This window comes from Mesocricetus auratus, unplaced genomic scaffold, assembly GCF_017639785.1.
Source record: "Mesocricetus auratus isolate SY011 unplaced genomic scaffold, BCM_Maur_2.0 Super-Scaffold_100020, whole genome shotgun sequence".
Classification (NCBI taxonomy): Eukaryota; Metazoa; Chordata; class Mammalia; order Rodentia; family Cricetidae; genus Mesocricetus; species Mesocricetus auratus.
The window spans coordinates 27,477,182-27,495,013 of record NW_024429201.1 but is presented as its reverse complement, the minus strand read 5'-3'; the positions used below and the strand labels follow the sequence as shown (position 1 = coordinate 27,495,013).

The window sequence follows — 17,832 nt, the reverse complement described above, 5'->3', positions numbered from 1 at the left end:
AAACGGGCCAAGAGAAGATGGGAAAAGCTGTAAAAGTTTAGCGACATCACAGAATACAGATACTGGCCTACAGGCCAGCAGAAAGCCCCTGCTGTTGTGGAATAGTATTTTAAGATGTGTTACATTTGTTTATGCTGTGGAATATTTGTTTAATAATGCAAAGATGTGTTGCATTCTTTTATATATTACATTTGTTTAACTCTGTGAAGCTGTGTTACTTTGCTTGTCTAAAACAACTGACTAGCTTAATAAAGAGCTGAATGGCCAGTAGCTAGGCAGGAGAGGGATAGGCGGGCTGGCAAGCAGAGAGAATAAACAGAAAGAGGGGAATGAAAAAAGGAGAAAGGGCATCAGGGGCCAGCCACACAGCAGCTATGGAGTAAAATGTAAACAATGGTTTATAAAATAAAGAAAGATAAAAGCCCAGAGGCAAAATGTAGACTGGGATAATTTAAGTTAGAAAAGCTGGCTAGAAACAAGCTAAGCTAAGGCTGGACATTCATAAGTAAGAATAAGAGCTGGGTGGTGGACCCCTCAAAGAGCAAGAGAAAAGACAAAACATCACACATTGATAGTAGGAGACTTTAATACCCAACTCTCGCCAATGAACAAAAACTAAACTGAGAAATAATGGAGCTAACAAACTTTATGAACCAAATGAACCTAACAGATCTCTACTGAACATTTCACCCAAATACAAAAGAATATACCTTCTTCTCAGCACCTCATGGAATTTTCTCCAAAATTGGCCACATACTCCGTCACGAAGCAAGTCTCAACAGATACAAGAAAATTGAAATAAAAATTGAAATAACCACAGATTAAAGCTGGATATCAACAACAACAGAAACTCTACAAACTCATGGAAACTGGAAAACTCTACTGAATGTCTACGGGGTCAAGGCAGAAACAAAGAAAGAAATTACAGGTGCTGGAGAGATGGCTCAGAGTTTAAGACTGCTCTTCCAGAGGTCCTGAGTTCAATTCCCAGCAACCACATGGTGGCTCACAATCATCTACAATTCAATCTGGTATCCTATTCCGGTATGTAGGTAGAACACTGTATATGTAATAAGGAAATAAAATCTTTTTTAAAAAAAGGAAAGAAATTACAGACTTCATAGGATTCAATGAAAATGAATGCACAATTTACTCATATTCACGGGACACAATGAAAGTGGTGCTGAGAGGAAAGCTCATAGCACTAAATGCCTTCAGAAAAAAAATCAGCAATCTCATACTATCAACCTAATAGCACACCAGAAAGCTCTAGAACAAAACAAAACAAAACAACTCCCCCCCCTAAAAAAACACCCAAGAAAAGTAGACCTCAGGAAATAAGGTGAGGGCTGAAATCAATAAACTAGAAACAAGCCCAGGGTGGTAGATCACACCTTTAATCCCAGCAGTCAACAAACAGAGACAGGCAGATCTCTGTGAGTTCAAGGCCAGCCCTATCTACTAAAGTGACTTCCAGGAGAGCAAGGGCTGTTTCACAGAGAAACCCTGTCTGGAAAACAAAATAAAATAGAAACAAAGAGAACGTTATAAAGAATCAATGAAACAGAGAGTTGGTTCTCTGAAAACATCAACAAGATCAACAAGCCCTTATCCATACTAACTAAACAAGAGGACAGAACATCCAAACTAACAAAATCAAAAGTGAAACAACAGACACCATGAAATCAGAAGAATTATTATGTTAGACTTCAAAACCCTGTACTCCACAAAATTGGAAAATCTAAAAGAAATGAACAATTTTCTCAATAGATACCACTTTACAAAGTTAAATCTAGATCAGATAAACAACTTAAATAGACCTATAACCACAAAGAAATAGAAACAGTCATTAAAACTCTCCCAACCCAGCCAGGCGGTGGTGGTGCACGCCTTTAATCCCAGCACTCGGGAGGCAGAGCCAGGCAGATCTCTGTGAGTTCGAGGCCGGGCTGGACCGATAGCCTCCAAAACAATACAGAGAAACCCTGTCTCGTAAAACACAAAAAAACAAAAACAAAAAAACTCTCCCAACCCAAAAGAGCCCAGGTCTAGACTGTTTTAGTGCAGAGTTCTACCAGATTTTCAAAGAAAACCTAATACCAATACTCCTCAAATTATTCCATAAAACACAAAACAAAAAGAACATTGCCAAATTAACACTTTATGAGACCACAGTCATCCTGATACCCAAACCACACAAATATTCAACAAAGAAAGAATTACAGACCAATTTCTCTCATGAACATTGCAAAAATACTCAACAAAATACTTACAAACCAAATCCAAGAACACAACAAAAAGATCACCCACCATGACAGATGGCAGGTCTTGCCCTCTCCCCGGTTCCCTCTGCCTGGCTAAAAACCATTAGATTACATTCCTCAATCTGGCCCCCAAGGTCTATTTACTTATTTGGCCCCTTCCTCCTCCTGAGGCTGACTACCAAAATCCAGCCATAGAAGTATTAAAGTGCAGCATTCAGAAGCTCCCTTCAGCTCACCTAATTAACAAGCACAATTAAAATTTAACACCCCATCCTAACACAGGTGTGGCAGTTTGAACATAATTGGCCTGCAAAGCGAGTAGCACTATTCAGAAGTGTACCTTTGTTGGAGTAGGTATGGCCTTGTTGGAGGAAATGTGTCACTATGGGGGTAGTCTTTGAAGTCTCCTTTGCTCAAACTCAGTGTTAACACTTAGACCACTTCCTGTTGCCTGCAAGTCAAGATGTAGGACTCCCAGCACTTCTCCAGCACCAGTCTTCCTATTGAAAGACCCTGGCCCAGTCTAAACAGGCAGCTGAGGCTTATGGAAAATTCCGTTTCCCCCACAGCTGAATAGTCATTGCTATCAGAAGGGAGCTCAGCCCAAGGTCCCCACAGCTGAATAGTCATTGTTATCAGAAGGGAGCTCTGCCCAGGGACACAGGCTGCTGGGTGTCTGCGAAGCAACCGGATGGCCAGCCCAGCAGGGTTGAGCAAACACAGAGACCAATTGTTCCTCAGATAGGGCCAAGGGCCGAAACTTGAGTTTTAAGAAAAACCTCTATCTGCCCGCGCTCTGAGCCCTAGCCACATTTACATTACCCAATCAGGGTCCTGTTACTAGGCTTCTCGCTTCTGTACTGCGCTTTTTGCTATAAAAGAACCCCTGAGTCCCCAGCTCGGCGCGCTCAGTTCCCCGAGACTGAGACGCCCGGGTACCCGTATGTTATCAATAAAGCCTCTTGCTGTTGCATCCAAGCTCGTGGTCTCGTTGTTCCTTGGGTTCGGGTCTCCCTTCCGTGAAAGTATCCCTGCTGGGGTCTTTCACTATAAGCTACCATGTCATACCATGATGATAGTGGACTAAATCTCTGAAAATGTAAGTCACCCCAATTAAATGTTTTTCCTTTGTAAGAGTTGCAGTGGTCACAGTGTCTCTTTACAGCAATAGAAACCCTACTAAGACAATAGGATTTCCCATTTTACCTTTATAAACCATCATTTTCCTATGTACCACATCTGTCATTCCTTTATCCAGAGGCATTTCTTTGTCCCTCCTGGACAAATATCCCTGCCCCCTCTCTCTTATTTCTTTCCCCTTCTCCTTTATCTTCTATCTCCTATGTTTGTCTCTTATTTCCTGTCCTATGTCCCTCTGGAGCAAATGAATCCCCTTTGTGCTGAAAACTTGGCCTTGGGGATCCTGAGCCAATACTTTGACTTTCATTGATCAAGTAGGCTTCATACCAGAAATGCAGGGATGGTTCAGCATACAAAAAAAAAAAATCTGTCAATGTAATCTACCATATAAACTTACTAAAAGAAAAAATCATCATCTCATTAGATACTGAAAAAAAAAACCTTTGACAAAAGTCAACACCCTTTTATGATAAAAGTTTTGGAGAGATCAGGGATACAAGGGACATACATAAACATAATAAAGGCAACTTACAGCAAGCCTATAGCCAATATCAAATTAAATGGAGAGAAACTCAAAGCAATTCCACTGAAGTCAGAAACAAGACAAGGCTGTCCATTCTCTCCATACCTATTCATTGTAGTACTAGAAGCTCTAGTTACAGCAAAGGAGAACAAGGTAATAAAAATTGGAAAGGAAGAAGTTGAAGTATCACTATTTGCAGATGATATGATAGTATACATAAGTGACCCCAAAAATTCTACCAAAGAACTCCTATAGCTGAAAAACACCTTTAGCAAAGTGACTGGATACGGGATTAACTCAAAAAAAAAAAAAGTATCCCTCCTATGTACAAATGACAAATGAACTGAGAAAGAAATCAGGCAAACAATACCATTATCAATAGTCACAAATAATATAAAATATCTTGTGGTGACTCTAACCAAACAAATGAAAGGCCTGTATGATAAAGCCTTGAAGTCTTTAAGAAAGAAACTGAAGAGGAGAACAGAAGATGGAAAGATCTCCCATGCTAGTGAATCGGTAGGATTAACATAGTAATAATTACCATCCTACCAAAAGCAATCTACAGAATCAATGCAGTCCCCATCAAAATTCCAACACAATTCTCCACAGACCTTGAAAGACCCATACTCAACTTCATATGGAAAAAACAAAAAGCCCAGTATACCTGAAACAATCCTATACAATAAAAGAATTTCCAGAGGTATCACCATCCCTGATTTCAAACTGTACTACAGAGCTGGAGTAACAAAACCACATGGTATTGCTATAGAAACAGACAGGTCAATCAACAGAATTTGATGTAAATCGACACACCCATGGACACCTGATTTTTTTAATGAAGAAACAAGAAATACAACAGAAAAAAGAAAATATACATCTTTAACAGGTAGTTTTGGTTCAACTGGATGTTGGTATGTAGAAGAATGGAAATGGATTCATATCTATCACCCTGAATAAAACTCAACTCCAAGTGGACCAAAGACCTCAACACAAAACCAGATACACTGAACCTGACAGAAGAGAAAGTGGGGAACAGTTTTGAACATGTTGGCACAGAAGACAGCTTCCTGAACAGATCACCTATATCATAAGAACTAAGATCCACAATTAAAAAATTGTGATGACATTGAAAAGCTTCTGTAAGGCAAAGGATACCATTATTCAGACAGATATCAGCCTACAAAATGGGAAAAGATTTTCACCAACTCCACATCTAACAGAGGATTAATCTCCAAAATATATAAAGAACTCAAGAAACTAGACAACAACAAACCAAATAATCCAGTTAAAAATGGGGTACAGATCTAAACAGAGTTTTCAACAGAGGAAACTCAAATGGCAAAGAAACACTTAAAGAAATGTTCCTCGACAGTCACTTCATTTTACATCTATCAGAATGGCTAAGATCAAAAACACTACTGACAATTTATGTTGGAGAGGATGTGGAGCAAGGAGAACACTCCTCCATTGCTGGTGGGAGTGTAACTTGTACAGCCACTATGGAAATCAATATGGCAGTTTCTCATAAAATTAGACATTGATCTACCTCAAGACCTAGCTATACTACTCCTGGCATATATCCAAAGGATGCTCCATCCTACCAAAAGGACACTTGCTCAACAATATTCATAGCAGTTTTATTCATAACAGCCAGATATTGGAAACAACCTAGATGCCCCTCAATAAAAAATGAATAAAGAAAATGTAGCCCATTTATAAAGTGGAGTATTACTCAGCTGTTAAAAACAATGACATCATGAAGTTTGCAAGCAAATGTAAATGTATGGAATTTTAAAATAATCATCCTGAGTGAGGTAACCCACACCCAGAAACACAAGCATGGTATATACTAACTTACGCTACAATCAACAGACTAAGGGCTCAAGGGAGAATGCATGGATCTCCCTGGAAGGAAAACAGAACAGATTTTGATGGTGACTCGGGGCAGGTGGGGTTGGGAAAAGGAGGGATCAGTTTGGGGGGAATGAAGGGAGAAAGGAATGGGAGAGATGACTGGGATTGGCAGGGGGCGGGATTTAGATGGTGAGATAGAAACCTAGTGCAATGGAAACTTCCAGGAGTCTATGAATGTGACCCTAGTTAGACTTCTAGTAATGGGGGCTACAGAACCTAACCTAGCCATCTTCTGTAACCAGGCCAAGGCTTTCAGTGGAAGGACTGGGATGCCAACCAAGCTAGAAAACCTTAGACTTACAATTAGTCCTGCCTACAAAATGTGCTATTGTAAAGGTGGCACAGAAATTATGGGAGTGGTCAACCCACAGTGGCCAGCTTGTCTAACCTAAAATCCATGATATGAGAGGTAGCCCACATCTGACACTGTCTGGAGGGGCCAGGAACCAGAGGCTAGATGGTGCAAAGACCTACAATACAGCCAAACACAACCAGCAAAAATAAATAAGTAAGTAAGCAAATAAATTATTCCTAATGATATTGTTCTACACTCACAGACCAGAACCTAGAATAATTGTCATTAGAGAGAGGTTCCATCAAGCAACTGATGGGAACAGATGCAGAGACCCATAGCCAAATATTAGGTGGAACTTAAGGAAAACTGAGGAAAAAGGGGAAGAAGGATTGTAGGAGCCAGAGGGATCAAGGGCACCACAAGAAAAACCCACAGAATCAACTAAGCAGGGCTCATAGGGGTTCAGATCCTGATCCAACAACCAGAGAGACTACATGGGTCTGAACTAGGTCCTCAGCATACATTTATTTCATCTTACATCTATCAGAAAGGCTAAGATCAAAAACACTACTGACAATTTATGTTGGAGAGGATGTGGAGCAAGGGGAACACTCCTCCATTGCTGGTGGGAGTTTAATTTGTACAGTCACTATGGAAACCAATATGGCAGTTTCTCATAAAATTAGACATTGATCTACTTCAAGTGTGATGGTTGTCTAGCTTGGTGTTCTTATGGGAGTCCTAACAGTGGGAGTGGGGTGTCTCTGACTCTTTTGCCTGCTTTTGGAACCCTTTTCCTCCTAGTGGGTTACCTTCTCCAGCCTTAATTTGAAAGCTTGTGCCTAGTCTTATTGCAATTTAATATGCCATGTTTGGTTGACACCCTTAAGAGTCCTGCCCTTTTCTGAAGGGAAAAAGAGAAGTGGATCTCAGGGAAAGGGGAGGTGGGGGAAAGGTGCTGGGAGGAGTGGAGGGAGGGGAAACTGAGGTTGGGATGTAATATAAGAGAGAAGAACAAATTTTTTTAAAAATGGTAAGATAGCAAGAAGGTTTAAAAGGGCAGTGAAAGGTGGGAAATGGGACTCATCTGATGTCTCAGTGTGAACAGGGATCAGTATACTCAGAAGACTGGAGAGTGCAGGGTCTGATGGTCTCAGTGTGAACAAGGAAACTCTTCAGAGCAGATCTGATGTCTTGGTGTGATCAAGGGATCATTGGACACAAGGGACTGCAGGCAAACATGATTGGCACTCAGGAAGTTCACATAGACTTTCGGATTCCCTCTTAAGACGGTATTACGGGCACCTACCCCCAATGGACGGGAACAGTAGGTACTATGGCTACTGAATCACAAAATCCTCAAAGGAACAGGGATTTTCATATAATGTTGAAGAGGCAGTGACTTAAAACCAGTGTCAGGGAAGTAAGGCCACCAGCAATCTCTGTACTTAAGAGTTTTGTGGTGTGGAGAAAAAAAAAAATGGCCTTCTATTCAAAGACTTTGGGACTGTTTTAAATGTCAGCTTTGTTTTAAAACTTAGTGTATGCACTGATCTGTGAAGATGTTACTACCACGTGAGACTTATATATGAGAACTGCTTCTCACTGCATCAACTCCCCAAACCCAGTCTGGAACTCCACTGTGCAGTGGCAGAAAAAGCTAGCCCAAGGTTGGTTGTTAAGTCTTTGACCTCAAAACACCTTTTCTTGAGAATACAGAATGTGATAAAGCGCTCACAAAGAGCTGGGCTCATAGAAACTGTCTTTGCTGCAAAAGATCAATGCAAAGTTCAGAAGGCAAGGAAGCAAGAGACTGGCCAGGGATCCAGCAGCCATGCAGAAGTCACCATCAGCTACAAGGACTGTTGTGTCAGGGAGGTATGTGGCATTCCTAGACTACACACAAAAGTATGGCTCAGTGGTGTTAAAATATAGGAGAAAGCACCTAAAAGGGAGAATTAGAGTTAACCAAGCAAAGGGCGAGGGGGAAGGGGAGTGACCGGATATGCAAATGAGGGGCTTAGGTTCTGAGGCTTGTATGTTTTGTTTTGCTTTGTGGCAAAGTCTTGATATTTAGCCCTGGCTAGCTTGGTACTTACTATCTACCCCAACCTGGCCTCAGACTCATGACCCTCTTTCCTCCATGTTCTGAATGCTGGGAATGCAGGCATGGACCACCATGCCCATCTAAAGAACTCCTGTGACTGCAGTGTAGAGCTATGAGAAGAAGGTAAGAAGGTAAGAAGTGGTGCCCATGGCTGGACTCTCAACCTGATGGCTGAAAGGGAAGTAGGAGTCAACCTCTAATAGGATTTGTACTTTGGCTGTCCGTGGAGTCAGCGGTCTTGTCATGACTGGGTGAAATCAGCTAAAAGGCTCTTGGTAATCCAAGAGACTCAGAAATGCCATGTGGAGGGAAGATGGGGGGTGGAACACACCAGGGGGGCGGATTCTAAGGCAACAAAAGGAAGGGCTGAGCATGATTCCAAGCTCTGCCTTTAGGTGGCAGTGCATTTCAACAGAGATCCCTGGAGGAAGACCACCGTTTAGGAGAGAAGTAGGTTCAGTTTAGCATGGGTTTGACAGAAGTGTTTGTTGATCCACAAACCACAAGTCTAGCAGGCATTTTGAGATAAGTCCATCTCAGAAGGGAAGAACTCTGGGCTGGAGAGAAAGATCCTGCATCATCATCAGCATCATACAGACGACAAGAGTCTATCTCATCACTTAGAGAGAGATTGTAGAACTAGTCTAGAAGACTGAAATGGAGTTATCCTAAAGATGTGTTTTCCAACTGCATGACCATAACATACACTATGACATAACACAAAGAGAATTTAATTCATTACGAATTTATGCTTATGCCGTGCCTGGTGGTGTACATCTTTAATTCCAGCACTCAGGAGACAGAGGCAGGCTTATTTCTGTCAGTTGAGGTCAGCATGGTCTACACAGTAAGATAAACGCCAGCCAGGACTACATAATGAAACACAGTCTCAAAAGAATAAATGAATAAAAATAAATTAAAAAAACAGGAAACACAATATATACTTATGAATTTTTACAATTCCAAGCCAGCTCTTATTAACAAAATAGAAAAACAATCTATCCCCTAAGCCCTCCAGGTACTTGAGATTTACTGAACTATTAAAAATGCTAGTTGAAACATAAAATTTCACTCAATAGCCATACTTTATCTAATTAACATCACTGTGCTAGGAGCAAGACGACTGAACATCAAAACACTAATTAATATTGGGTTGTATACTTTTAAAATTATCTAAGAACTGAGTTTTGCTGAAGGATGTCATATATTGTGATGCAAACACAACTTTATTACCAAATCAGAAAGTATACGGTATTAAAGGGGTATTAATCTCCACCTAGATCCTCATGATGTTACATAGTGAAATACCAATGAATAACTGTTTCTTTGCTCAAGTCAGAATATCTCAACTCATTAAAAATAAAAACAATGTAATCAATATTTTTACTCATACTTTCAAGCCTCTGCCATGTTCCCTAACTACCAGAAGCAAAAATCATTTTCTCAGAGCTTCCTACAAGGGATGACTGGAAATGTGGCCAAAAATGAAAATTACAAATGTGGCTCATTGACCAGTAACAGCAACAATAATCTCATTTGCCTTAAAAACCTAGTGCATGTGAATGTGTGTTTCTAGACAAGTTCCTTATTTTATGGGTCTAGAGAGAACCTTACACTGCAACCCATACAGGCCATGCTTTTAAGCTTGAGGAATCCCCCTGCTTCACCCTCTCCAATGTTAGGATTACAGATTTGGGGCACCATGCCCAGCCAGACTAGCCAGGTATGTAAATGCATACCTATAATTCCAACATTTGGGAGGTGGAGGCAGAAGGATCTATAGTTCAAGGCTACCCTCCCTCAGAAATATAGCAAGTTGGAGATTAGCCTGGTCTACATGGAACCCTATCTCAAAAAAAAATTTTTTTAAGTAAATTTCGACTTTAGAGGTAACAACAGAACAATTGTGAAGTAAAAAGATGCCTTCTAGCTCAGAGTTGTGGCCCATGCCTTTAATCCTAACACTTAGAAAGCTTCTGAGGCAGGAAAATAGCAAGTCCTCGCTCATCTTAAACAGCACGCCTGTCATTTCTAATTATACATAAAAACTGGAAATGAGATGCAGCTCCTTGTGTCATAATGTGTAAGGAGGTAATACATCTGCTTGGCTTGAGTCTTGATTTGACTCAACAGGCTGGATGTTTTTGTTTGTTTTGTTTTTTAAACTCAATACAAACCTTTTCGCAATCACTCAGGCCGACTTCAAAGACTGAAAAGACAGAATCATTTTTCCCTACCTTTCCAAAGCCCTCTGGAGAGAGAGAGTGGAGAAGCCACCCCTGCTGCAGGCCACTGAGCTGGAATCCCACATATGGCCATTCTTCAGATGAGCTTATTTAACTAAAAACAGTTTCCTCACTACCACACTACATACTTTTATGTGATCTTTAATCTAAGGTGTATGGAACTAAATCTGTGTGTGATTTTTTTCTTGAAAAGGATATTTCTTTTGATGAATCTATAAGTTAGCATATATTGAGTCATGATTTTACATACATACATACATACATATATATATTTCCCTAGACTTAAGGTTATGTATAAATAAATATATACACATATATAATAGAATATGTTATGCATATACTTAAACATTTTTCACTAGTGAAAGGAAGCAACTTCATCTATGTGTAGCATGAGTTTAATAGGTCTTAAAAATAAAAACCTGGCTGGGTGGTGGTGGTGCACACCTTTAATCCCAGCACTTGGGAGGCATAGGCAGGAGAATCTCTGTGAGTTCAAGGCCAGCCTGGTCTACACGGTGAGTGCCAGGACAGGCTTCAAAGCTACACAGAGAAACCCTGTCTTGAAAAACCAAAAAAAAAAAAAAAAAAAAAAAAAAAGAAAGAAAGAAAAAAGAAAAACCTGGAGTCATATATCGGGGTAAATGCTGAAAGGTTAGATAGGAAAGCAGCCGGCCACAAGAGAGACCTCTTACCTCTACTGAATCCTCAGACTAAAGGGGCAATCCTCTCCCTATGAATCCTCAGACTGACTGCCTAGACTGCCTGCTGCTCAGACTGCCTGCATGAGCTCCTATCTCCTCCTGCCTTATATTCCTCTCTCTGCCCAGCCACATCCCTTCCTGTCCCCTCCTTAGTGCTGGGATTAAAGGTGTGTCACTCCAAGAGCTGGGATCACCTTTGTGTGAGTTCTGTTTCTCTTTTAGACTGGATCAATTTCGTGTGTCCAGGGTGGCCTTGAACTAACAAAGATCCATCTGCATCTGTCTCCTGAGTGCTGGGGTTAAAGGTGTGTGCCATCACTTCTTGGCCTCTGTGGCTAACCAGCGTGGCTACCTTTTCACTCTGATCTTCAGGTAAGCTTTGTTTGTTAGATCATAAACAAAATATCACCACATCTATGTTTGCAATGGGAAGAATTCTACATTACTGGCCGTGAGAGGTAGCAAGTAATGCTGGGATAAAGGTAATGGAATTGATGTGATATCAAAGCATACAGGAAGAAAGGGACCCTCTAAGCAGATGGCAGGGGGTTAAGGAAGGGCAGTGGAAGGGACAGATGCGTAAGAACACAATACAATGACACAAATGTATGAAAATATCAACCACGTTATATGCTAGCTTGAAAATTTAACTTAAATACCACACTAAAAAGGAATCCCACACTGTTATGCCATTCCAAACCGGGTGTCTTAGTTATGGTTTCTATTGCTGTAAAGACACACATGACCATGGCAACTCTTATAAGGAAAATATTCAATTGGGGTGGCTTGCTTACAGTTTTAGAGGTTTAGTCCATTATCATTATGGTAGACAATATGGCAGCCTGCAGGCAGACATGGTGCTGCCTACACCTTGGTCACAGGGCAAACTGGGAAGTGGACTGTCACACTGAGCACTTGAGCATGTATGAGCCCATCCGCCTCCACACCTCCTCCAATAAGGCCACACCGACTACACATACCACACCTCCTACTAGCGCCACCCCAATGAGATTATGGGGGCCAGTTACATTCAAACTACCACACCAGGCACAGTGGCACAAGGAGAGTTTTCACTTGAGCCTGCGAGTCAGTAATGGAAAGAGGGAGTAAGGAAGGATGAGGAGGGACAAGGGAGACAATTCTAGCTATGAGAGGTAAACATTAACTTGGCTTGGACTCGTGTAAACTGGTTAATCACACACCTTGGAGGGCCCCCTGGCAGAGGTCCCCTGGTTGAGAAATCAGGCTTTCAAGTGTAGATTTCATATGAAATCCTATGCCCTGACCAAAAAGTGTACATGATTCCATACACACATATACCCAATAAATATTTCTAATTATTACCACACAAATGACTGAGAAGCCATCGTGCCAGAAAACTGAGAGCAAAAGCAGATCATTTGTTAGGGTGGTGGCTAACGCCTGGATTGCAGGACACACAGCAGTAATCAGGGGGGCTGACCAACTAACCAACCACCAGCGTGAGCAGCATCAGGAGGAGGAAGGCAGGTCAGTCAGTCTAGCAGGCCAGTTCTCCCCGCCTTCTTACAGAGCAAAGCACCAATCAAAGCTTAAACAGGAAACAACATCGCAGGGGGCACTCAGTGATTGGAGCTGATATTTTTGCTGACCTCTGCAGAGGAAGTCCCAGGAGGAAACAGGAAGCATTCTACTTTCCTCCATTCTGTATTTCCCTAAAGGGAACGTACTTACTAAGTCACCTTTCTCCTACTGGCTTCACAACCTCCATGGTCTCTCTAACTATGTAATGTGCACGGCCAGAGGAGAATGTGAAGCAATGAATACTATGATATAAAGCCAGCAATGGGGGGCTGAGGGGACAGATTAGCCATTACCTTCCCCCAAACCCCCAAATTTATAAGCTGTGAATGAAATAAAAACAATGCCAACTGATTAACAGAAATGACAAGATCACAGAAACAACCTACAGGCCTCCTGTAAAAGGTGTCAGTCAGTCACAGGTCAACACACGATGAGGAGAAGCAGAGCTTCTGTGTCCCCTCTGAACTATGACCACGACCTGCATTCCCCACACAGATGGCCAGCTGTGGTGCTGAACCTTTAACCGGCTAGAGGAGACAAGAGCTTCGAGCAAAGCCCCCCCCACCCCCCCCCCCCGGAACGAACACAGAACATGGCAAAGGGAGGCACCTGGCGGCTGTAAGGGAAGCAATGGCTTTCTTCGGGTCATTCCAGCGGAAATTCCTTAGCTAGAGGTCAGTGCTAGAGAGAGCTTACGTTTTGTTTTCCTAGAACACGACAGTTTCCACTGAGTTGAGTTTTTGTTTGCTCGTGTGGGAATCCAGAGTGATGGCACCACCTCAGGCAATGATTTCCCAATTATCTGAACACAGGAAGCTGTGTTTTTAGAGTGTGTGATTTATTTCCTTCTTTCCTTGGACCATCATGAAGCTCAGAACTTCATCCGAGGCTACCTTTAGTGATTATATAGAAACAGAAAAAAAATGTGCAACTTTTCATAGATTGTATTTTGGTGTGACTCATCTTAATGTCATCTTTCTAGCTGAGCTTCATATCTTCATGACCATGATTTATCTTTGCCATTATCATTTATGGGTAGTAAGTCACCTCAGATACTTTTGGGACAGACAAGATTCGAATTTAAAATTATAAGCAACGCAGATAAAATGGCTAATAGAAAAGAAACCAGATAACAAGACAGGAAGAAAAACTTTGTATACTGAGTCCTGAGTATCATCCTGAGAGATATGAGACTTTGAAAAAGAAGTATAAAGCACGGTTTTGCTTTCAACAGTCGGTAATCAACTTTATATGAAAATTTTCAAGCTGAAAAGAACATTAATGCAATACAACAAAATCAATGATAAACTCTACAGTGCTGCTTAAGGAATTAGTACGGGTTGATGTAATAATTAAAAATAGCATTATTAAGCCTTTCTTATGCATCAAGAATCACGGTAACTAAAATTCTCATAGCATCTCTGTGAGGTATGTCATTATGACTTTCTCTATAGATGAAGAAATTGAGATACAAGATAAGGAGCTTGTTATGGCTAGTAGTAAGCTGACCAAAAACACTACAGCCTGTGCTCTAGAGGAAATGAGACTTCCACCAGTCCTGGGATTCAATTGAAATATGAATTGAGACAAACTGGTAGCATTGAGTAAGTGGTAGAGGGGATAATGACCCTAGGAACAGGTTAAAATGACACGGAGTGGACAAATAAATAGCCTGATTAGACAGTAGATTGAGGGCTACAGCAAAACCAGGGGAACAGGAAGCACACAGTTTACAAAGCACCTTCCAACTCAAAAGATCCCATTTTAAAACAGAGAGCAATAGCAGACCACTGTAAGGCTGCAGAGCACAGAGGGGGTGGATGCAAACCTCTTCCAGGAAAGACAATATTCGATGATGTGAAATGACCCTAGTTTCAAAGGCAAACTACTAGTAATTACTCTTCTTGGCCCCTACAGACCGGAGAGCATTTGATGAACCAAGCCTAGCAGAGGGACCCCCACTTCTGCAGAAGCTTGCCATCCTTCAGGTGCAGCATATTTTCAGTTGCCCTGTTTTCTAAGTGTTTCATAGCCTGTTTGGCCCCAAAAGAGATCCACTTTCGATGTACCATCACCAAATTATCTCTATAGCTCTTCCTTCTGATGTTGATTATACTTGCGACTCAAACATTACCTCTGAGAGGTCCAAAGTACATCTTGAGGCTCCAAAGATATGAGTATTCATATCAATCCCAGTCCAAAACTATCTACTTAGCTAGGCTCTACTGTTTTTCCTAAAGGGATGCTTATGTTTCTCAAAACTTTACTGAACATTAAAGAGTACTATCAAGATATAACTTGTTCTGGGCATGGTAGGAATGTCTATAATCTCAGCCCTCTAGAGGCTGAGGCAACAGGACAGTGAAATCCACACTAGACTCTGTAAGACCTATCTCAAATATTAAAAAAAAAAAAAACAGGGGAGTGTGGGGGCAGGGTGGTACAGTCGGCAGAGTGGTTGCCTAGGCTGCACAAAAAGTCCTGAGTTCGATTCTCAGCACCAGGTAAACTGGACATTGTGACTGATGCACTACCAGTTATAGCGAGATCTTTAATATTATCCTCATCCTGTAAGATTCCATGTTCCAATGAGTCAAGCTGAGAACTACTTCCACTAGTTCCTCCATTAAAATATAAATAACAATCTTCTGCTGGCTTTTGTTCATTGAGACAGGATCTGGCTGTGTGTAGTGCAGGCTGGCTTCACACCGGAGATGGTTCTGCCTCCAGCTATGACATGCTAGGATGACAGTGACAGGCCAGCAAGCTTGGGTACGACGCTTCTCAAAATTGCTCTGAGAGACTTTGACTTCCTCATCACTCAGTTTGTTTTTCGGCTAAGGTTTTCATTCTGTGTCATGTTGCCTGTCAGTATCTGATGCTTTGGAAGCACTGAGTAGTAAGTAGTCATACCTGGGATCCTAAGATGGATTTGAGCACTGCACCGGGTCTATGTTCTCTAACCCCTAACAACCATAAATGAACTCTTTTGCCACCACAGTGGAGGCCACTCTCAGATTATAATGACTCAAAGTAAGCTTTTGGCAAGAAATTATTGAATTTGGAAAGAGCAATGCGATTGACAAAGTACACTCACTCATACGTGAGGGAATGAGTACAAACACGGACGAAAAGGCTCCTGTAACCTTGACTGCAAGTGCCCTCCGTTGGACAGGCTGAGGAGGGAGGCCACCTCAAGCCCAGACCAAACCATCCAGGCACGAGAGTGCCCACCAACACTTGAGAGACTGAGGCACCACTGCTTAGAGTTCTAGGCCAGCCTGGGCTACACAGTAGCAGACCCTGTGTCAACAGGCTGAGGAGGGAGGCCACTTCAAGCCCAGACCAAACCATCCAGGCACGAGAGTGCCCACCAACACTTGAGAGACTGAGGCACCACTGCTTAGAGTTCTAGGCCAGCCTGGGCTACACAGTAGCAGACCCTGTGTCAAAAACAAACCCACAGGGTTTGTTTGCTTGTTTGTTTTTTATGTTTGGAAACTATTTGCATCTTGTCACGAAGATGTAACAGCAGAAATTGGGACTCCATTTTGACTGTGAAAGAACACGCGGCCACCGCGGATTTTACTACCAAAATTTTCATAATTGTCACTACAACTGCAAGTTTGTCTTCTATAAATCGGTTAATTATTCCGACCCCCCAACACTTCCTTGCTTTATAGACTGAGGGGATGGGGGTGTTGGCTGTAAATCTGAAGCCCTTCAGGTGGGCCTGACAGTCACTTGGCTTCCTTTGTTTCAAGGTCACGTGGGCACATTCCAAGCACAAGGTGGAAGGTCGCCGGGCGGCCCGCGCCCGCCCCCCCGGCCTTTTGTTCCGGGCTGGCCGCTCCGCCGCCCTGCTCAGGGCCCGGGAGGCGGGCGCGGGCTGAGGGCATCGGAGGAGGAGGCGCCGAGGCTAGGAGTACTCACCCCGCTCGCTGGCTCACCCGGACCAGCAACCGGCGGCGCGCAGGGGGGGCGGGAGGAGGAGGAGCCCCGCCCGCGCCGCAGGGAGCGTGCGCAGTGGGGCCGCCCGCGCCCGGGTGAAGTCCAGGCGAGACCTTCCTGCAACCTGTGCGCACGCGCCCGTTCCCAGAACAATCCACTCGGTGATGTCGGCCGTGCAGGGGCGACCCCGAGCCGGGATACGAGCACACTGTCCTCCAACAGGCTGTCTCAGTTCCGGACTATACACGGGCGGCCGGTGAGGAAGTAGAGTCCGAGCCAGGAGCAGGAATGCAGGCCGCTCGCATCCCCAGAGCTTAGAGAGCCACGCCACCCTGGTCGCCGACGCCCATTTAAAACAAGACTAGGGCAGCAAGTTAGAAATTCGAGTGCTGACAGTTTCTGCCGTTTGTGGCACGAAAAGCAGATAATGCCATTCCCAAGTGAAACAGGGCATTGGCAGGGACGGGGGTGGGGGTGGGGGTGGGAGTCAGAGGATGTCGGAGTCACAGGGGTCGAGGACCCATAGGATATCTCAGGGAAAGTGCGTCTGCTTCTCTAAATAAGAGAACATTTCTTAGAAAAGAAAGTAAACAGGCAAAATGAAGCACAGTTGGCTTTCAAATCTCAAGACCGAGGTTTTGGTCCTGAGCAAGTTGTGTAAAATTATCAGTTAAGTAGCTAATAAATCCCTGGCAGTGCTTGTGCAATTTCCTTAAGAGTCCATGTTGTTTAGATTTGGAAGGATTCTAGAACTCTGTTTTTGATTGCTGGTTTTATTGATGAATCAACCACTATTTTGTTTGTCAGAAAACAGTTAAATTTTGCCACGTGCAAAATAGGTTTTTTTTTGGGGGGGGTAGTTTTTTTGTTTGTTCAATACAGGGTTTCTCTGTATATCACTGGTCGTCCTGGAATTTGCTCTGTAGATCAGGCTGCCCTCAAACTCAGAGATCTGCCTGCCTCTGCCTACTGAGTGCTGGGATTAAAGGTATTCACCACCACTCACAAAATAGTTTTTAAATTCTTTTTAAAAACAGTATTGCAAAAATGAACTTCAACTAACATTTTTGAGCAACTATTAATTGATAGCCCCTAACTTAAATTATTCATTTGATTTTTTTATAC

At 42.6% G+C, this 17,832-nt stretch overlaps 1 protein-coding gene across 6 annotated transcripts in view; it reads right to left on the bottom strand.

The window, feature by feature from the left end:
- Atg10 (autophagy related 10) overlaps positions 1-16,741 on the bottom strand; it is a 285,271-nt gene extending 268,530 nt beyond the window's left edge. For 2 of the 6 annotated variants that reach the window (XM_021223386.2, XM_040729109.1), the window contains exon 1: positions 2,274-2,295. The gene's annotated coding sequence lies outside the window, so the exon portion shown is untranslated. Of the gene's footprint in view, positions 1-710; positions 745-2,273; positions 2,297-13,452; positions 13,546-16,689 lie in introns of those variants that run through there. The other 4 variants (XM_040729108.1, XM_021223407.2, XM_040729110.1 and 1 more) reach the window with 4 other exon arrangements.
- Positions 16,742-17,832: the final 1,091 nt, after the last annotated feature.